General features: G+C 48.6%; 1 long non-coding RNA gene across 1 annotated transcript; it reads right to left on the reverse strand.

The window, feature by feature from the left end:
* Positions 1–16,058: 16,058 nt before the first annotated feature.
* LOC123052969 (uncharacterized) lies at positions 16,059–22,065 on the reverse strand. Its single transcript, XR_006425224.1, has 2 exons — positions 21,154–22,065; positions 16,059–20,346 (listed from the first exon to the last, which is right to left on the reverse strand). It is a non-coding gene; the product is annotated as an uncharacterized lncRNA (long non-coding RNA).
* Positions 22,066–22,968: the final 903 nt, after the last annotated feature.

A 22,968-nucleotide genomic window follows, 5' to 3' on the forward strand; every position in this document is an offset into this window, starting at 1 on the left:
CTCTCCTCCCCTTGGCCGCCCCCCTTGGATGGGATCTAGGGCTGGCCGCCTCCTCTTGGGAGTGGAAACCCTAAGGGGGGCGCAGCCCCCTCCCCCCCTATATATAGTTGAGGTTTGGGCTGCCCAAGACACATGAGAACGTCTCTCTTTCGGCGCAGCCCTACCCCTCTCCCTTCTCCTCCTCTCCCGCGGTGCTTGGCGAAGCCCTGCGGGATTGCCACGCTCCTCCATCACCACCATGCCGTTGTGCTGCTGCTGAACGGAGTCTTCCCCAACCTCTCCCTCTCTCCTTGCTGGATCAAGGCGTGGGAGACGTCACCGGGCTGCATGTGTGTTGAACGCGGAGGCACCGTTCTTCGGTGCTCAGATCGGAATCAACCGCGATGTGAATCTCTACGAGTACGACTCCCTCATCCGCGTTCTTGCAACGCTTCCGCATCGCGATCTACAATGGTATGTAGATGCACTCCCCTTCCCCTCGTTACTAGATAACTCCATAGATTGATCTTGGTGATGCGTAGAAATTTTAAATTTCTGCTACGTTCCCCAACAGTGGCATCATGAGCTAGGTCTATGCGTAGTTTCTATGCACGAGTAGAACACAAAGAAGTTGTGGGCGTAGATGTTGCCAATTCTTCTTGCCGCTACTAGTCTTATCTTGTTTCGGCGGCATTGTGGGATGAAGCGGCCCGGACCGACCTTACACGTACGCTTACGTGAGACAGGTTCCACCGACTGACATGCACTAGATGCATAAGGTGGCTAGCGGGTGTCTGTCTCTCCCACTTTAGTCGGAACGGATTCGATGAAAAGGGTCCTTATGAAGGGTAAATATAAATTGGCATATCACGTTGTGGTCTTACGTAGGTAAGAAACGTTCTTGCTAGAAACCTATACAAGCCACGTAAAAACTTGCAACAACAATTAGAGGACGTCTAACTTGTTTTTGCAGCATGTGCCTTGTGATGTGATATGGCCAGAAGATGTGATGAATGATATATGTGATGTATGAGATTGATCATATTCTTGTAATAGGAATCACGACTTGCATGTCGATGAGTATGACAACCGGCAGGAGCCATAGGAGTTGTCTTTATTTTTTGTATGACCTGCGTGTCATTGAATAACGCCATGTAAATTACTTTACTTTATTGCTAAGCGCGTTAGCCATAGAAGTAGAAGTAATCGTTGGCGTGACAACTTCATGAAGACATAATGATGGAGATCATGATGATGGAGATCATGGTGTCATGCCGGTGACGAAGATGATCATGGTGCCCCGAAGATGGAGATCAAAGGAGCAAGATGATATTGGCCATATCATGTCACTATTTGATTGCATGTGATGTTTATCATGTTATGCATCTTATTTGCTTAGAACGACGGTAGCATAAATAAGATGATCCCTCACTAAAATTTCAAGAGACGTGTTCCCCCTAACTGTGCACCGTTGCGAAGGTTCGTTGTTTCGAAGCACCACGTGATGATCGGGTGTGATAGATTCTAACGTTCGAATACAACGGGTGTTGACGAGCCTAGCATGTACAGACATGGCCTCGGAACACATGCGAAACACTTAGGTTGACTTGACGAGCCTAGCATGTACAGACATGGCCTCGGAACACAAGAGACCGAAAGGTCGAACATGAGTCGTATAGTAGATACGATCAACATGGAGATGTTCACCGATGATGACTAGTCCATCTCACGTGATGATCGGACACGGCCTAGTTTGACTCGGATCATGTATCACTTAGATGACTAGAGGGATGTCTATCTGAGTGGGAGTTCAATAATCAGATGAACTTCATTATCATGAACATAGTCAAAAGGTCTTTACAAATTATGTCATTGCGCTTTAGTTCTACTGTTTAAGATACGTTCCTAGAGAAAAAATTAGTTGAAAGTTGGTAGTAGCAATTATGCGGACTGGGTCCATAAACTGAGGATTGTCCTCATTGCTGCACAGAAGGCTTATGTCCTTAATGCACCGCTCGGTGTGCTGAACCTCAGCGTCGTCTGTAGATGTTGCGAAACATCTGACATACACGTTTTGATGACTACGTGATAGTTCAGTGAGTAATGCTAACGGCTTAGAATTGTGGCACGAGAGACGTTTTTGAAACATCGCAGAACATATGAGATGTTCCGAAGACTGAAATTGGGTTTTCAGACTAGTGCCCACGTTAAGAGGTATGAGACCTCTGACAAGTTTCTTGAGCCTGCAAACTAAGGGAGAAAAGCTCAATCGTTGAGCATGTGCTCAGATTGTCTGAGTACCACAATCGCTTGAATCGAGTGGGAGTTAATCTCCCAGATGAGATAGTGATGGTTCTCCATAGTCACTGCCACCAAGCTAGTAGAGCTTCGTGATGAACTATAACATATTAGGGATAGATGATCCTTGAGCAACTCGCGATGTTTGACACCGCGAAAGTAGAAATCAAGAAGGAGCATCAATTGTTGATGGTTAGTAAAACCACTAGTTTCTAGAAGGGCAAGGGCAAAAGGGATACTTCATGAAACAGCAAATCATTTGCCGCTCTAGTGAAGAATCCCAAGGTTGAACCCAAACCCGAGACTAAGTGCTTCTGAAATGAGGGGAACGGTCACTGAAGCAGTACTACCCTAGATACTTGGTAGATGAGAAGGCAGGCAAGGTCGACAGAAGTATATTGGATATACGTTATATGAATGTGTACTTTACTAGTACTCCTAGCAGCACCAGGGTATTAGATACCGGTTCGGTTGCTAAGTGTTAGTAACTCGAAATAAAAGTTGCGGAATAAACGGAGACTAGCTAAAGGTGAGATGACGATATGTGTTGGAAGTGTTTCCAAGGTTGATGTGATCAAGCATCGCATGCTCCCTCTACTATCGAGATTTGGTGTTTGCGTTGAGCATGATTGGATTATGTTTATCGCAATACGGTTATTCATTTAAGGAGAATAATGGTTACTCTGTTTATTTGAATAATACCTTCAATGGCCTTGCACCTAAAATGAATCTCGATCGCAGTGATACACATGTTCATGCCAAAAGATATAAGATAGTAATGATAGTACCACATACTTGTGGCACTGCCACTTGAGTCACATTGGTATAGAACGCATGAAGAAGCTCCATGTAGATGGATCCTTGGACTCACTCGTTTTTGAAAAGAATGAGACATGCGAACCATGTCTATTGGTATATATATGCATGAAGAAACTCCATGCAGATGGATCGTTTGGACTCACTTGATTTTGAATCACTTGAGACATGCAAATCATACCACATGGGCAAAATGACTGAAAGGCCTCGTTTTCAGTAAGATGGAACAAGAGAGCAACTTGTTGGAAGTAATACATTTTGATGTATGCAGTCCAATGAGTGCTGAGGCATGCAGTGGATATCGTTATGCTCTTACTTCACAGATGATTTGAGTAGATGCTGAGTGTATTTACTTGATGAAACACAAGTCTGAATTATTGAAAGGTTCAAGTAATTTCAGAGTGAAGTTGAAGATCGTCGTGACAAGAGGATAAAATGTCTGTGATATGATCATAGAGATGAGTATCTGAGTTACGAGTTTGGCACACAATTAAGACATTGTGGAAAGTGTTTCACAATTAATACCGCCTGGAACACCATAGTGTTATGGTGTGTCCGGACATCATAGCTGCACCCTATTGGATATGGTGCATACCATGATGTCTCTTATCAAATTACCACTATCGTTTATGGGTTAGGCATTAGAGACAACCGCATTCACTTTAAAAGGGGCACCACGCAATTCCGTTGAGACGACACCGTTTAGAGAAACCCAAGTTGTCGTTTCTTAAAAGTTTGGGGCTGCGATGCTTATGTGAAAAGTTTCAGGCTGATAAGCTCGAACCCAAAGCGGATAAATGCATCTTCATAGAATATCCAAAACAGTTGGGTAGACCTCCTATTTCAGATATGGAAGCAAAAGTAATTGCTTCTAGAAACAGGTCCTTTCTCGAGGAAGAGTTTCTCTCGAAAGAATTGAGTGGGAGGATGGTGGAGACTTGATAAGGTTATTGAACCGTCACTTCAACTAGTGTGTGGCGGGGCACAGGAAGTTGTTCCTGTGGCACCTACACCAATTGAAGTGGAAGCTTATGATAGTGATCATGAAACTTCGGATCAAGTCACTACCAAACCTCGTAGGACGACGAGGATGCGTGCTACTTCAGAGTGGTACGTGATCCTGTCTGAGATATCATATTGTTGGACAATACTGAACCTATGAGCTATGGAGAAGCGATGGTGTGCCCATATTCCGACAAATGGTTAGAAGCCATGAAATCCGAGATAAATGGAGAAGAAGACGGACGTGGACGGTAATGTTACCGTCTATGAAGCTCGACTTGTGGCAAAGAGTATTTCCACAAGTTCAAGGAGTTGACTACGATGAGATTTTCTCATCCGTAGCGATGCTTAAGTCCGTCGGAATCATGTTAGCATTAGCTGCATTTATGAAATCTGGCAGATGGATGTCAAAACAAGTTTCCTTACCAGTTTTCGTAAGGAAAGGTTGTATGTGATACAATCAGAAGGGTTTTTGTCGATCCTAAGGATGCTAAAAGGTATGCTAGCTCCAGCGATCCTTCCAAGGACTAGAGCAAGCATCTCGGAGTCAGAATATACGCTTTGATGGAGTGATCAAAGTTTTTGGGTTTATACAAAGTTTGTTAGAAACTTGTATTTACAATAAAGTGAGTGGGAGCGCTACAACATTTCTGATAAGTATATGTGAATGACATATTGTTGATCCGAAATGATGTAAAATTTCTGGAAAGCATAAAGGGTTGTTTGAAAGGAGTTTTTCAAAGGAAGACCTAGATAAAAGCTGCTTACATATTGAGCATCAAGATCTATAGAGATAGATCAAGACGCCCGATGATACTTTCAAAGAACGCACACCTTGACATGATTTTGAAAGAGTTCAAAATAGATCAGCAAAGAAGGAGTTCTTGGCTGTGTTACAAGGTGTGAGTATTGAGTAAGACTCAAGACCTGACCATAGCAGAAAAGAGAGAAAGGACGAAGGTCGTCCCCTATGCTTTAGACGTAGGCTCTACAGTATGCTATGTTGTGTACCGCACATGTAGTGTGCCTTGCCATGAGTTGGTCAAGGGGTACAATAGTGATCCGGGAATGGATCACATGACAGCGGTCGAACTTATCCTTAGTATCTAGTGGACTAAGGAATTTTCTCGATTATGGAGGTGAAAAGGAGTTCGTTGTAAAGGGTTACGTCGATGCGAACTTTGACACTAATCCGGATGACTCTGAGTAGTAAACCAGATTCGTATAGTAGAGCAATTATTTGAAATGGCTCCAAGTAGCGCGTGGTAGCATCCACAAGATGACATAGATATTCGTAAAGCACACACGGATCTGAAAGGTTCAGACCCGTTGACTAATAACCTCTCTCACAAGCATAACATGATCAAACCAGAACTCATTGAGTGCTAATCACATAGAGATGTGAACTAGATTGTTGACTCTAGTAAACTATTGGGTGTTGGTCACATGGTGATGTGACCTGTCAGTGTTAATCACATGGTGATGTGAACTAGATTATTGACTCTAGTGCAAGTGGGAGACTGTTGGAAATATGCCCTAGAGGCAATAATAAATAGGTTATTATTATATTTCCTTGTTCATGATAATCGTTTATTATCCATGCTAGAATTGTATTGATAGGAAACTCAGATACATGTGTGGATACATAGACAACACCATGTCCCTAGTAAGCCTCTAGTTGACTAGCTCGTTGATCAATAGATGGTTACGGTTTCCTGACCATGGACATTGGATGTCGTTGATAACGGGATCACATCATTAGGAGAATGATGTGATGGACAAGACCCAATCCTAAGCCTAGCAAAAGATCGTGTAGTTCGTTTGCTCAGAGCTTTTCTAATGTCAAGTATCAGTTCCTTAGACCATGAGATTGTGCAACTCCCGGATACCGTAGGAATGCTTTGGGTGTACCAAACGTCACAACGTAACTGGGTGACTATAAAGGTGCACTACAGGTATCTCCGAAAGTGTCTGTTGGGTTGGCATGAATCGAGACTGGGATTTGTCACTCCGTGTAAACGGAGAGGTATCTCTGGGCCCACTCAGTAGGACATCATCATAATGTGCACAATGTGACCAAGGAGTTGATCACGGGATGATGTGAGTTACGGAACGAGTAAAGAGACTTGCCGGTAACGAGATTGAACAAGGTATAGGGATACCGACGATCGAATCTCGGGTAAGTAACATATCGATAGACAAAGGGAATTGCATACGGGATTGATTGAATCCCCGACATCGTGGTTCATCCGATGAGATCATCGTGGAACATGTGGGAGCCAACATGGGTATCCAGATCCCGCTGTTGGTTATTGACCGGAGAACGTCTCGGTCATGTCTGCATGGTTCCCGAGCCCGTAGGGTCTACACACTTAAGGTTCGATGACGCTAGGGTTATAGGGAAAGTATGTACGTGGTTACCGAATGTTGTTCGGAGTCCGGGATGAGATCCCGGACGTCACGAGGAGTTCCGGAATGGTCCGGAGGTAAAGATTTATATATGGGAAGTCCTGTTTTGGTCACTGGAAAAGTTTCGGGTGATATCGGTATTGTACCGGGACCACCGGGAGGGTCCCGGGGGTCCACCAAGTGGGGCCACCAGCCCCAGAAGGCTGCGTGGGCTAAGTGTGGGAGGGGACCAGCCCCAGGTGGGCTGGTGCGCCCCCCCACCAAAGCCCAGGCGCATGGGAGAGTGGGAGGGGGCAAACCCTAGGTCCAGATGGGCCTTAAGGCCCACCCTAGTGGCGCCCCCCCTCCTCCCCTTGGCCGCCCCCCTTGGATGGGATCTAGGGCTGGCCGCCTCCTCTTGGGGGTGGAACCCTAAGGGGGGCGCAGCCCCCTCCCCCCCTATATATAGTTGAGGTTTGGGCTGCCCAAGACACATGAGAACATCTCTCTTTCGGCGCAGCCCTACCCCTCTCCCTTCTCCTCCTCTCCCGCGGTGCTTGGCGAAGCCCTGCGTGATTGCCACGCTCCTCCATCACCACCATGCCGTTGTGCTGCTGCTGGACGGAGTCTTCCCCAACCTCTCCCTCTCTCCTTGCTGGATCAAGGCGTGGGAGACGTCACCGGGCTGCACGTGTGTTGAACGCGGAGGCACCGTTCTTCGGTGCTCAGATCGGAATCAACCGCGATCTGAATCGCTACGAGTACGACTCCCTCATCCGCGTTCTTGCAACGCTTCCGCATCGCGATCTACAATGGTATGTAGATGCACTCCCCTTCCCCTCGTTACTAGATAACTCCATAGATTGATCTTGGTGATGCGTAGAAATTTTAAATTTCTGCTACGTTCCCCAACACGTAGCCCTAAGATCGTGTGGTGGCGCGCGGACGTTGCGACGCGTGGGCGGACAGTGCTGGCCCGCGCCGCCCCCGTCTGATGGCATTGGGTGGCGTGCGGGCCGCCTGGAGCGCGGAGTGGAGATCCTCTTGGGCGGACGGCACTGCCCGGGCGGGCCAAGCAGCCCAGTGCTCGATATGAGCCCTTGGATCGTCAGCCAATAGAACCGCAGGGTAGTGGCGGACCGACTGGAAGCCGAGAGGCTCCGACGCACCCCCTACCTAGCGCGCCAAATGTCGGATTTCGTGTTCCGTAGACCCTTGAGAGGTTTGAACTCTGGGGTGCGTGCGAAGGACTCGTCATCCCCAGTCTGCCTACTCGCTAATCTCGCCGCCTAGCTCGATGAACTAGATAGAAAAGAGACACAGCAGTTTACCCAGGTCCGGGCCACCTTGCGGTGTAATACCCTACTCCTGCGTTGTGGTGGATTGGCCTCGAGGGGCTGAGGATGAACTAGTACAGTGGCAAACAACCTTCAGAGGAGAGGTGTTCTTGGGCTCAAGTGAGTTGGTGGGTGAGAGGATGATTTGAATGATCCGTCCCCCTCTATGGTGGTGGCTAAGCCCTATTTATAGTGGCCTTGGTCCTCTTTCCAAATGAAGGCGGGAAGGAATCCCACAACAGCCAAATTCGAAGGGGGACAGCTAGTACATGCTATCCTGACAAAAGTAGTCTTCACCTGCAAAAATCCTCTGGTCATGACGCCGTGGTGGGCTCGGCGATGACCTCCGTCCTGCCATCCCGGCGGTCTTGGTCTTGTTGCACCGGAATGGGAACCTTTGGCTGATTCCTCGGGACTCCGTGCCTGCGCTTGCCTCCTTAGCACCAAAGAGGAAACTAGTACACTGCGCCCGTTGGCGCCCGCCTGGCCTTGGTCGTCATGGCTCACGTCATCTGGACCTCGCGAGGTGAGCCTTGCATAGAAATCTCCGCTCCTCGGGAGCCAGCCTGGGGAGTTCGCTCCTTGTGGAGGTCTTGGTGCCGTCACGCCTCGCGAGGCTTGGCCCCTCGCGAGGGTCTTGAGTTTTTTATGCTGGAGCTGGGCCGTCCCAGGCCGTCGATGTAGCCACGTCATGGGCCGCAGGCAGGCAAGTCTGGGTACCCCCGTTCTTAGGACGCCGACATTGGTATCTCCATACCTAGTACAATCTCGTTACTGGCAAGTCTCTTTACTCGTTCCATAATACATCATCTTTAACTAACTCCTTAATCACTTTGCTTGCAAGCTTCTTGTGATGCTGTATTACCGGGAGGGCCCAGAGATACCTCTCCGATATACGGAGTGACAAATCCCAATCTTGATTCACGCCAACTCAATAGACACCTTCAGAGATACCTGTAGAGCATCTTTATGATCACCCAGTTATGTTGTGATGTTTGATAGCACACAAGGTATTCCTTCGGTATCCGGGAGTTGAATGATCTCATGGTCGAAGAAACATGTATTTGACATTAAGAAAGCAATAGCAATAAACTGAACAATCATATGCTACGCTAACGGTTGGGTCTTGTCCATCATATCATTATCCTAATGACGTGATCCCGTCCAAATGACAACTCATGTCTTATGGTTAGGAAACCTTAATCATCTTTGATCAACAAGCTAGTCTAGTAGAGGCTCACTAGGGACTCGGTATTTGTTTACATATTCACACATGCATTTAAGTTTCCGGTCAATAAAATTCTAGCATGAATAATAAACCTTTATGATGAATAAGGAAATATAGTTATAACAACTTTATTATTGCCTCTAGGGCATATTTCCATCACCTTGTAGACCGAAAGTGTCCGGGAAAATATACATGGGTATGCATTTTTTCCCTAACTCGTGCACGGACAAGTCAAGATCAAGTCAGAATACAAGGAACCAAGATCTCCAAAGAACCAACATGCAGATCAGAGGGACCATGACCAAGCCAGAGAAGCAAGATACCATCAGGATAAGGGCCTCCTTTGCCGGGCAGGCGAGCTCGGCAAGGGGCGAGGCCACCCCCGGAAGAAGACGGCCAAGACGTCCCGGCAGGGCCTGCCGGGACACATGGAGGAAAAACCACCTCACCAACTACTCCGCCACAACCCACGTCGTCAATCAGTGCGGTGTCAAGCCGCGAAGTGACTAAGTGGCAGCCATTCACCACATGGCAGCCTCTCCCTACAGGAAATACCTCCAGGTGACCCCCGTCCTGCGACGTGTCAACCGAGCAGGCGTGGAGCTGGCTAGATAGCCTGGCAAGCCTTCCTGGGAAACCAACGATGTGACGTTGAGCGGTGCATTTAATGTGCCCTATCAGCCCACAGAGTTAGGTATGATAGCACTGTTTGCTATCTTATCAGTGCATAATGACTACTTCGCCATTGTGGTAACCCCTTGATCTATAAAAGGAGGCCCATGGCAACCATAGAAAGGGTTAGAAGATTGGATAACTCAAACCCTCATACGCGCGTAGCCACTACTGCCCCGAGGCAACCCTTGCCGGGAAAGTGTACTACGCTCCACCACCACCTTTCCACCATCAATCCACTAAAGCAGGAGTAGGGTTTTACGCCTCACGGCGGACCGAACCTGGGTAAAATGCCTATGTGATCTCTGTCGTGCTGCCCCACGCTCGTCTGCTCTTTGTGCAACATGACGCCCCCCTGCCGAACCAGCAAGGGGCCTTCTGGTCCCATAGGTGGCCGTGGTTTCCCGCGACATCTTTGGCGCACCAGGTAGGGGGGGCTCGCTTGCGCGAACCTGAAGGCGTGTGCTGCGCGCTTTGCCCATGGTCGCTCGCTCGAAGCCTCTGGTGTTCGCGGCGCCCACGAAGACACAGAAACAAAGCAGGGCCATCCCCGCGCCTCGTTGACCCTTGCACCTTGCTATAGCCACGACTACGGCGAAGACTGCTGCTGGTGGCAATATGCCCATCTCATCGGCCCGTATGGCGTACCCACCATTCAGGCGCCATTCGGAGAAAGGGCACAAGATTTGCGGGCGCGAGGTCCCTCCTTCCCGTCCCTTCCCTTTGTCAGCAGTCGAACTGCTTTTAGCCCCGGCGTCGTCAATGTCGACGATTACCGTGCGACGCTCGGTTCAGTATTTGCCCTATTTCGGGCAATCCTGAGCGAAGCGCCGATAAGAGTCCGTTGATTGATGCCCCGGCAAGCTTACTTCGGCGAGGCTGCCTGCATCGGCATGACCCATGCAACGGCGGCCGCCAGGCCGACTCAAAGGGGAAGGGGAAAAGGGGAGGGGGACTAAAGGAGCCCGGCAATATACCCCACGCCCGTCAGCCGCACGAAGCACGTGTTGGTCCTTGCCGGGAATAAAAGAGCTGCCTGATTGGCTTTCGATCCTCCGGGCATCGCGTGCGCGCGCCACACATGCGTGGCCCGGCAGAGGGGAAAAGAAGCTTAAAACGAAAGCTAAGTACACATTATCTCTTCTTGTCAATACATTCCGGACCTTTGCAGTTGTTTATCCCTTGACCTTACCGAGTGTTCGTATCGTGAAAACCTTCATGTGATGGAACCTTGGCTAGTTTCTTTGATCGCACCATTGTCCTATCCCGAGCCATGCTCGCAGGTTAAGAGGCTGCATCGAGAGCTACCTAGGAAAAACCTGCCGGGACGCATCCACGCCAAGATGACTGTTAAGGGACGGACCCTTACGACGATCGCGGCAATATGATATCTGCAGGCATCCAGAGCATACATAGGGATTGATCATACGAACACAAACATATAAATCTCAAAGGGATATACACGCATTTAAAATCCAGCTAGGAATATCAGTTTCACGCAAACGCTAGAAATAGAGTGACTAAACGCAAAATATATGTCATGTTTCATTACAGGGCAACACAAAAGCGACAGCGGCCCGATACTTGGTCTGATGGCCAGGTGGAGCAGTTCAAACATGGAGAACCCTGTCGGCCCAGGGAGCAGCTTTCTCCTTGGCAGCTGTGATGTCGGCACCCGCTGGCGGCTTGCTTCTTGAATCCATCATCAAGGTCGAGGTCCGAATGGCGGCAATCAATATTGCTCAAGACCATGAAGAGGGCGTCACAGGCAAGCTTCCGGGACTCGGTCGCAAAACGCTCGGCCCTCCCCTCTTCATGCACCTTTAGCTTCTCGATCAGTTCATTGAAGAAGAGTCCCAGCTTGACGCTTGGGACCTCATGCTTGCTGACCGAGAAGACTGGGCCGTCCATGCCCATCACCGCAGCCTGAGCACCAAGACACTCGGCCATGTCAATTAGGCTCTTAATCCAGAGGTTAACCTGATCGACCTGATCCTTCAGCGTGTCCTCTGCATCATGCCGGACACGCTTCACGGTGTCCAATTCCTTGGACAGCAACTGCTGGCGGGACTCAAGGGACTCCGCCGAACGCGCCAATGTGTCGATCCTCGCCTTCATATCCGAGATGTTGCCGTTGGCAGTATCAAGGCTCTGGGTCTGGAAGAGAGCTGCGACTGCACATCAGCCAAGAGAATCTCCGCCTGCCGTGCTCCCTCTTTGAGTGCCTCCACCTCCTTGGCGCCCCTGGTGAGATCCTCATTCAGCTTAGTCACCTGCCGGTCGAGGCCAGTCTTGGCAGCAGATGCAGCAACCAGATCATCAGTAAGCTTCTTCAGCTGAGCAGCATGGTCAACGGGAAGGGCGTCCAGGGTAGCTCCGTGCTTGTTCTCCACTTCCTTGGTGCGCTGCTGCACAAGAGCCTCCAGGTCTTCATCCTTGGCACGGAGAGTGGCTTTGAGCTTCTCCTCCCGGAGGGAGATCTCTCGCTCTTTGGCATCTAGAGACGCCTTGTGGTCCACCAGACGCACCTCGCGGGCCATGACGTCTTCTCTCGTCATTAGGAGGGTCTCTTGCTACCTCAGGAGCACCTTGAACTACTTGTCATGCCACTCGTGCAACTCTAGGCACTTATCCTTCAGCTTCTGGTCAACCTTGCTGGCGGATTCGCGCCGCTCCTTGAGCGCCTGCCACTTCTGGTTGTGCCAGACCTGCATCTCTCTCACGCCTGCCGCCATGGATTCCATGAAGGACATGTCCATTGCAACGGCGACTGATTCATCATCCTCCCCAGCCTCTTGATACAGCGGCACCAGGAGGCGTTGGAGTTCCTCATCGAGCTCCGCACCTGTCGACTGAGACGGGCCGGGGGCTCCAGCTTCGGGTGGCGACAGCACCATGGCCAGCGTGCTTGAGGAGGGTGGCGGAATCTCAGCAACAGTCCCGGTGGAGGGGAATGGGTCCATAGTCTGGAGTGGGATTTTCACCTCGACGACCACTTCCTCTACCGGGACGTCCTCCGAAGAATGCTCCATCACTACCAAGGGGCCTTGTGCGTCCCCGGCAGCAAGATCCTGTCCTTCAGAGGCAACAATCTCTATGGCCTCATCTACGGAGCCCTTCCTATATCAGCCACCACCTCCAGCAGCTCTGGTTCCTCGACTTGAGGGACTGCACGTGAAAGGGCCAGTGAATAACGAAGAAACGGAAGTCTCAAGCGAATGGAGGAATCAGGAGAAGCAATCAGAGCAAGAAAGAAAAGAAGAAATAAGTGAAATACCTGGGGAAGTCTTCCGGGGAGGAACCTCTGTTTCCCCGGCAACAGCTATTGCCGGGCCATGAACTTCGCCCTCTGCAGTGGTAGTCCCGACAGCCTTCTGCGCAGCCTCATCCGCGGAAGGATCCGTAGGGGTCTCTTCGGCTCGAGCGATGGGGGAAGCGTGCCCCTCAAGGAGGGGCTCGCCCTGCGTCATCTCACCTCCCCCTCCGCCTGGGGGAACAGGGAGACCGTCCCCATCACCTCCGGTGGATGGGACCAAGTCTCCAATCCCGGGTCGAGGGCTGGACTGGGGGCTCGGCACGGGGTCCTCTGCATCACCCCCTGTCAAGGTCGAGCTCTCTGCGCCCTTCAACGACCCAAGACATCGGAGCCTCTTCCAGGAACGGTGAACGAGGGTTTCCGTGTCCTCCTCCACTTCCCTGCCGGCAACAACAAGAGCAAGAGGTTAGTCAGCAAGAGTGATTAGGTACGCACAAGCTATCCACGAAAGGAAAAATATTCCTTACTCTTCTTCGATGAGCATGGAGTTCATGTTGAACTCCATGGGAGGTGGAGACCCCCGTCCTCTCTTTAGAGATAGAGGGGCAGAACTCTCCGGCAAGCTTCGTTGCTGCCGTGGCTAGGTCCTCTAGCCCGGCAGAGTTATCCCCGGCAAGCTCTTCCCCGGCAGCTCCTTCTGTGGTTTGCGCCTCGCTGCCACCGTGGGAAGAACTCCTGTCCTCAGCCTTCCCCTTTCCCTTCCCGGCCTTTGCAGCCTTCTCCATCTCCGCGAGGCGGGCGGCCTTGTCCTCCTTGACCCTCTTCAAGATATACGCCACCTCTACAGAGGAGGTGCGTTTATACATTCCAGTTTCGGTCCAGGTGGCCTTCTCCACTAGGGTGTTCGACCATTGGAGCTCTTCATCCAGGGTGGGTAGCTGCCAGGTGCTCGCTACCCCTTCGGCATTGTAGTCCGGCATGCATTTATGTATCTGGTCCTAGGCAGAATTAATGTTCAGAGGGATAACGGTTGCCGGGAGCTTGAACAGCTCGAAGCAACCAAACAATTGGTCGCACAGCCAGCCATGGTCATAAACTGATAAGTTGTTGGCCAACCCTGGGAGCAGCCTCATCCCATCCGTAGCATCACCATACAGCCGTGCATGCCTGTCCCTTTCCTGCAGCGGCGAGACACGGCGGAGAAGAAAATCTACCCCCACATGTTCGATGGTTAACCCGGCAGTCTTCAAGCGGGTAATCCTATTGATTGCCGGGCGCAGCCTATCCTCAGTAAGGCCTTTGGCGCTCCATGTCTTGCCATGCTCAACACATTCCTTCCGTGCTTCGCAAAACTCGGGGGCTTCCTCATCTTGAATCCAACACCAATCCCCTCTCCATTGATCCCACCTCTCGCGCTGGTACCCAGGAAGGTAATCCCAGATCTTCCTCGCCACCCGTGGCATCCAGCTAATGACTCCGGAGCGGTGGCCCTTGTTCTCCACCCACGGAATGAAGTAATGCCGGAACAGATCCACATTGGTCCTAACTCCAACGAAATTCTCACACAAATGCGCGAAAATGGCCATGGTCGCCATTGCATTTGGCGTGAAGTTGAGGAGGTGGAATCCATAGATATTCATGATTGCCTCAAAGAACTTGGAGAAGGGGGAGCAGAGGCCATAGATAAAATAAGCGCAGAAGAATCAATATGAGTTCGATGGATCGTCATTTCCCGCCGCCAAAACTTTGGGCGCCCCGTGCTCTTTCGGAACGGGCCTCCCCCACAGATACCCATACCTTGCCTGAAGGACTGTGCCGCTCAAGTTCGACAGGATGAAGACGACATCCTCCCTCTGCTTCTTGTTCAGCTCCGCCGCTCTCCTGCTTCCCTCGGCGGTGACCTCCTTCATCGCGTCCGTCGGCCTTCCTTTCTCCGCGGGTTTCTTCCCCATGCCCGCGGTGGTGTTGCGGAAGAAGAGGGGGTGCGGTGGGAGGGACGACGGCGAACGGGGGAAGGAACTATCGCTTGGCTTGCGGAGGAAGAAGATGGGGGAGCGGGGCAAGAGACAAGTGAACCGTGCCGCTCCGCTTTTCCCTGTTCTTAAGGGGGAATGCGGGGCAAGAGCGTGACGCTTTAGAAAGTTACTGTTTTACCTTAATTTCAATAGCCCCACGACCCCACGACGCGCAGTAATTGCGCAAAGTGGACGTTGGATTGATTAGTCTTCGTGGCAAACCGGCATGCGCAGCCCCCTCCTGCCACGTGTTCACGCACGGTTTGGGGGCCTAACCCAACGTGCCATGCGACACGTATGGCTTAGGCCCGGGGGCTTATGTCGGAAAAAATATACAGGGGTATGCATTTTTCCCCTGACTCGTGCACAGGCAAGTCAAGATCAAGTCAGAATACAAGGAACCAAGATCTCCAAAGAACCAACATGCAGATCAGAGGGACCAAGACCAAGCCAGAGAAGCAAGATACCATCAGAAGAAGGGCCTCCTTTGCCGGGCAAGCGAGCTCGGCAAGGGGCGAGGCCACCCCTAGAAGAAGACGGCCAAGACGTCTCGACAGGGCCTGCCGGGGCACACAGAGGCAAAACCACCTGATCCATTGAAAGTACAACGGGATATTTTGCCCGAACTGCGAGTGTGTCGTGTTCTCCATAGGGACTAGGCAAGTCAATGATCATGCTCAGATAAAGCTAGGTAACACAATTCAGAGTATGAATGCAAGAAAATAAACCTAAACTAAACAAGGTAGTTCCCGAAGATCGTCGCCAAAGAAAATGCAAAATAAGCAAAGGGAGATTCAGATTTTCTATACTGTCTTTTTGGAAATTTGCATATTACTCGAGGAATTTAATGCTAACACAAGCAAACATCAAACGGCTAGGGAATCAAATACATGAACATATATAAAACTATCTAACATTTAACAGGGTGAAGAAACAAGGTTGTAGGATAGAACATAAAATGCATCACATCAGACACGCACAAATGTATATTATATCACACGTACTTGCACTAACACAAAGACTACACAATGTAAGAAGGTTCTTAAGCAAGAAATGGACATGGGATATATATAGCTAATTATCAATCATACAAACTAAGTGACACATGCCACGGTTCAGCTCACAGATCAGCAATGTAACACTACAAACACAAGTCTGAAATTGAACAAATCACTATATTATACAGTACTAACTCCTGTGAATTACAGAGAGAGAAAGAGATAGAAACTGCAGCAGGATTGGGAATACAGAAAAGAAGCAGAGCATCAGGGAGTGAGGAGCAGCAAGGGGGCGCTGGAGAGGAGCAGTAAGTGGACGCTGGAGAGAGCAGGTAGCAGCAACAGCGTTTGGGAGATTCAGAGAAGAAGCAGGGAAGCAGCGAGGTAGGCGAAGAAGGAGCAGCAGCAGAGGTACAGAGAGAAACTGAGAGGTGGTGGAGCAGAAGCAAGGCAAAGAAAGAAACAGAGCAAGGGAAGCAGAGGAAGCAGCAGTAGATGGAGAAGAGAAGAAGAACATCAGTAGGGTTAGGAGGAGAAGAAAGGTGGAGGAGCAGCAGGGAGATGGATGGGAGGCGGCGCGAGGTGGTGAGGCGGTGCTGGTGGCGGCGTTGATGGAGGCGCGGTGGTGGATCGGGCGCCGGTGCTGGTGCTGGTGGATGGTGGCGAAGATGGCGCTGGTGATGGCATGGTGGATGGTGCAGATCGAGTGGATGGATGGCTGTGTGGCACGCCGCCACGCCGGCCTGGCCGCGGTGGTGGAGAAGGTGGGGTGAGGGAGAAGAGAGATTTGCCAGGCCCGAGGGGAATTGTAGATGGACTAGGGATTTTGACCCCTCGATCTGATCTTCCATTTGCACAATGGCCCTCCTGCTTCCTTCTTTCTTCACAAGAAAATCCCTCTCTTCTCTAGTTGGCCCCCTGGTTACTTTGTTTCTTCTCGCACAAGTCCATTCTTCCTCCTCTTCTTCGTTCTCTTAGCCACTTAGTCCGGATCTTGAAGTTTATAGTGCCTTCTCACACTTTTCTGCAAAACAAACCACTGAGTAGTAAATCACCCCTTTATATGATTATCATTCACAAATTCAACAATTCATAGCAAGAAATGAATGAATATAACTCAATAAACCGCATATTTGAGTGCCAAAAGATGTATATGAAATGTGTTGATCAAGTTCCCCCACACTTAAATCTTTGCTTGTCCTCAAGCAAAGGAATATGACAAAGGCAAGATAGTGAACAGTGACCTGACTAGAGAATGTCAAGTGAAGTAGATCTCTAAACAGTGCATGCTTTGGACTTTCCTAGTGAAAATTAATGGTTAAGAGTGCTACATATCAATAGGACACTAGTAAACTCGACCATTTTAAACTTTTGCAATGATAAACGAAGATTAGCAAGTTCAAATGCTGACTGTGCCAACACGTTCCTAAAGAGAGCATGATCCTGAGAACAAAAGGAACTTTAATTAAAACACTTATTTGCAGAAATATAACATTGTGGTTGAACCACTTATTAAATTTGAAGGAAATAATGATAATATTTTATCGGTCTCACCAAAGGAACATACCACCGATCCGGAGAACATGGTATACACCTGGCTCGACCAATTATTAGTTTTTTTGTTTGTCTCCCCAAAGGAACATACCACCGATCCCGAGAACATGGTATACACCTGGTTCGACAATTACATTTTTATTATTGATTACTGCCCAAGCTAACCCGATTTCACATGCCACCGATCCAGGGAACATGACATGCTACTGTAGGTAGTCAGACTTATTTATTCATTATTACTTATTTTAAATGAACAACGCATAAGTACAAAAACAGGGATCCTCACTTCGCCATGTCTGGTTCACATGCTACCGATCCAGGGAACATAGCATACTAGTTGATGAGGAACACTAGATGAGAAGAAAGAAAACACATGCCAGATCTGTTTGGCTACTTCTAGATGCTTCCACTCTAGTGTAGTATTTCTTTCCTTTTCTTTTCTATCCTACCTACTGTTTTCTAGAGTCTTCTAGTTGTGAGTAGCTATGAGTAGAATGGTGAAACTTACATAATGTTTTCTAGAGTATTCCAGCTATAAGTAGAAGTATGTGAAGGCTTCCCAAAGCCCTATAAATAAAGGTCTTCGCCTCTACTTTGGAGGCAGACTATGTATCCCTACCTATAATAGAACTTGTTGTTCTTATCTAAGATCTTGGAGTAGATCTTGTGCCCTAGGAGTTCTGGATTGAACTCTTGCTGCCCTATCAACCTACATTCGCCTCTAGAGCGATATCTAGCGCAGCACGTTGAAGCTGTTCCTTCAACACTTGTGCTGTACACATTGTAGCAGCAAGGTGGAGTTGCTCCTCCACAAACTTTGTGCTGCTTCACTAGTCCATAGTGGTAAAGTGATTGCTCTCAATGGGAACACAATAGGCACAAACTCAGCATCTAACACTTAATGACCTAAGTGTATCAAGGTAAAAGCAGAAAATGATAAAGTTTACTAGTGCACTAGGGATTTGAGCACTCAAAACTAATAGTTCTCACTAATTTCAGCAAAGCAAACAGGGTGTAGATCACTAGTTTACAAGGCATTCAACAATCAGTTTGCATATTCTCATCAAGCACCATATGTCAAAGGTGAAATTCAGTGGGACAACATTTAAGAAATGGCACAAGCAACCCAAATAGCAATTTAATTCAGCAAGCATCAATGGATGATGATTTCAAAATGGGTCATGAAACAGCTCACCGGGCTTTGATGATGTAGCACTCGCTCGATCATCTCACCAACTGCAGCTCTTCTCCTTTGCTTCCTCATGGATGCTCCAGCTTCACTCTTCTTCGTGTTTGCCCCCTGCTTCTCCTCATCACCATGCTCTGAGTCCACCGGGGTCCCAAGGAATGTCACCTTGAACCTGGTCAGCATGTATTGATTGGTGCACAAGCAAAAACCTGAAAAGGCACTCAACCAAAGAGACAATACGAGTGACAGGAGTAATTCCCTCTAAATCATCAATAGAGTACCCAATTACATAAGCATAGCTATAAAGCACATGTTTAGGATGGTAGAAATCAGTAAGCTCAATGCTAGCATAAGGATGATATTTATCATTAAGCATAGGTCTAGCATGAGGAGAGTAAGTGTCATCATAAAATGAGAGAAATGCCAATAACAGGGTATGTATGATCATGTCCAAGCAAATAGTTTTTCGAGTCTAGCTTAATTGATGGTATCATGCAATGCAAAGTAGTAGCAAACAGATCATCTGGACGCATGTCATCATGAGGATTAGATAAACCTGCTACATCACGCTCTTGTATGACAATAGGCAAATGAATTTCTGGTTCTTCATCTTCAACTACAACAGCTTCTTCTACTTCTTCGGGAGTGGTAGACATTGGATCTTCAACTTGTTCATTTGGGTATTCGAGCTCTGGATCATCTTGTTCCTTGGCTTCGAGAATTTCTTCTTGGATCTGAACTATCTCTTCCTATGGACTCTCGCTATCTTGCTCAGCTGAATGTGAAGGTGTTGGAACCTCACATGTATCAATGGATATCTCAGCCACACTAAACTCAAGCTGTGATGATATAGTACTGCCAGCGTTGATATTCTTCTCAATCTTCCTTACTTCTTCCACTAGCTCTTTGCCACTCTTGATCTTCTTCATTTCCTCTAGTATCACCTTCCTAATAGGATCATCTTCCGCACTCCAAGTGAACTCGAGACTAAGCAATGTGAGCTTGTCTATGTCATCGAACTCATCTTGTGTGGGCACTTGTGCATGAGATTGCTCAACAGGTGCTGGAGTTGTTGGTTGACCAAGTGGAGGACCATTTAACTCCATTGGACACATCTCCCGGTGTTGAGGTACATGAATAAGAGCTGAATAAAACTGCTGTGGTGCATAGTTGTTGCTCTCCTCATTGTACCTAATTCCCTGCAATGGATTACTAGAGGCAAACGATGAGATCTCAGGGTTGTTGTTCCTATATGACATATTCTGGTTTTCAGGCCACCCATATGAGTAATTGTTTTGGTATGAGCTAGGCTGTGGGGCGAAGCTCATGCCATAAAAATCGGGAGGGTGAGAGTAACCACGCTGACATTCAGCGGGTGAATGGCCCTGAAATTCACAAATATGGCATATAGGAGCAACATAAGGATGACCTCTAGAATAAGGATCATAAGAGCTAGGCCTATCCTCAAAAACTACTTCTCGTTGCCGAGCTAAATCATCTAATCGATGGGAAATCTTACTTATCAGTTCTTGAATACTTTCCGGCTGTTTGTAGTGTTGCTCGCATAAGCATGATGATCTGAGTAGAATGCCATTTCCAAGAAGACAATTCAACCTACAAAATGAACAAGAAAAGAAAGAGAAGATAACTAGAACAGTGGTTAGGGGTAAGAGATATATCACAAATATATGGCACTAGATAGAAAAAGAAGCAAAACCTAGTCTATAGCTTCACACAATCGTTCGACGCTAGTCCCTGGCAACGGCGCCAAAATGATCCATTGAAAGTACAGTTGGATATTTCGCCCAAACTGCGAGTGTGTCGTGTTCTCCACAGGGACTAGGCAAGTCAATGATCATGCTCGGATAAAGCTAGGTAACACAATTCAGACTATGAATGCAAGAAAATAAACCTAAACTAAACAAGGTAGTTCCTGAAGATCGTTGCCAAAGAAAATGCAAAATAAGCAAAGGGAGATTCAAATTTTCTATACTGTCTTTTTGGCAATTTGCATATTACTCGAGGAATTTAATGCTAACACAAGCAAACATCAAACGGCTAGGGAACTAAAAAGACATGAACATATATAAAACTATCTAACATTTAACAAGGTGAAGAAACAAGGTTGTAGGATAGAACATAAAATGCATCACATCACTGACACGCACAAATGTATATTATATCACACGTACTTGCACTAACACAAAGACTACACAATGTAACAAGGTTCTTAAGCAAGAAATGGACATGGGATATATATAGCTAATTATCAAGCATACAAACTAAGTGACACATGTCACGGTTCAGCTCACAGATCAGCAATGTAACACTACAAACACAAGTCTGAAATTGAACAAATCACTATATTATACAGTACTAACTCTTGTGAATTACAGAGAGAGAAAGAGATAGAAACTGCACCAGGATTGGGAATACAGAAAAGAAGCAGAGCATCAGGGAGTGAGGAGCAGCAAGGGGGCGCTGGAGAGGAGCAGTAAGTGGACGCTGGAGAGAGCAGGTAGCAGCAGCGTTTGGGAGATTCAGAGAAGAAGCAGGGAAGCAGCGAGGTAGGCGAAGAAGGAGCAGCAGCAGAGGTACAGAGAGAAATTGAGAGGTGGTGGAGCAGAAGCAAGGCAAAGAAAGAAGCAAAGCAAGGGAAGCAGAGGAAGCATCAGTAGATGGAGAAGAGAAGAAGAACATCAGTAGGGTTAGGAGGAGAAGAAAGGTGGAGGAGCAGCAGGGAGATGGATGGGAGGCGGCGCGAGGTGGTGAGGCGGTGCTGGTGGCGGCGTTGATGGAGGCGCGGTGGTGGATCGGGCGCCGATGGTGGTGCTGGTGGATGGTGGCGAAGATGGCGCTGGTGATGGCATGGTGGATGGTGCAGATCGAGTGGATGGATGGCTGTGTGGCACGCCGCCACGCCGGCCTGGCCGCGGTGGTGGAGAAGGTGGGGTGAGGGAGAAGAGAGATTTGCCAGGCCCGAGGGGAATTGTAGATGGACTAGGGATTTTGACCCCTCGATCTGATCTTCCATTTGCACAATGGCCCTCCTGCTTCCTTCTTTCTTCACAAGAAAATCCCTCTCTTCTCTAGTTGGCCCCCTGGTTACTTTGTTTCTTCTCGCACAAGTCCATTCTTCCTCCTCTTCTTCGTTCTCTTAGCCACTTAGTCCGGATCTTGAAGTTTATAGTGCCTTCTCACACTTTTCTGCAAAACAAACCACTGAGTAGTAAATCACCCCTTTATATGATTATCATTCACAAATTCAACAATTCATAGCAAGAAATGAATGAATATAACTCAATAAACCGCATATTTGAGTGCCAGAAGATGTATATGAAATGTGTTGATCACCACCTCACCAACTACTCCGCCACAACCCACGTCGTCAATCAGTGCGGTGTCAAGCCGCGAAGTGAGTAAGTGGCAGCCATTCACCACATGGCAGCCTCTCCGTACACGAAATACCTGTAGGTGACACTCGTCCTGCGATGTGTCAATCGAGCAAGCCTGGAGCTGACTATATAGCCTGGCAAGCCTTGCTGGGAAACCAACGATGTGACGTTGAGCGATGAATTTAATGTGCCCTGTCAGCCCGCAGAGTTAGGTATGATAGCACTGTTTGCTATCTTATCAGTGCATAATGACTACTTTGCCATTGTGGTAACCCCTTGATCTATAAAAGGAGGCCCATGGCAACCATAGAAAGGGTTAGCTGATTGGATAACTCACACCCCCATATGCGCGTAGCCACTACTGCCCCGAGGCAACCCTTGCCGGGCAAGTGTACTACGCTCCACCACCACCTTTCCACCATCAATCCACTAAAGCGGGAATAGGGTTTTACGCCTCACGGCAGCCCAAACTTGGGTAAAAATGCCTTCGTGATCTCTGCCATGCGGCCCCACGCTCGTCTGCTCTTTGTGCAACGCGACGCCCCCCTGCCGAACCAGCAAGGGGCCTTCTGGTCCCATTGGTGGCCATGGTTTCCTGCGACAAAAAGCGTTAACGATCTAGAGATCGCTGTTGGTGTAGTCGTACTCGCGTCGCGATCCAATCCGATCCAAGTACCGCATGTGCAGCACCTCCTAGTTTAGCACACGTATGGCTTAGGTGTCCTCTCCTTCTTGATCTAGCAAGGGAGGGAGAGGAGGTAGATGAGATATGAACCAACACAACAGCGTGTTGGTGGTGGTGGCAGCGGAACTCTAACAGGGCTTCGCCTTGCGTTTACGA

This window comes from Triticum aestivum, chromosome 2D, assembly GCF_018294505.1.
Source record: "Triticum aestivum cultivar Chinese Spring chromosome 2D, IWGSC CS RefSeq v2.1, whole genome shotgun sequence".
Taxonomy (NCBI): Eukaryota; Viridiplantae; Streptophyta; class Magnoliopsida; order Poales; family Poaceae; genus Triticum; species Triticum aestivum.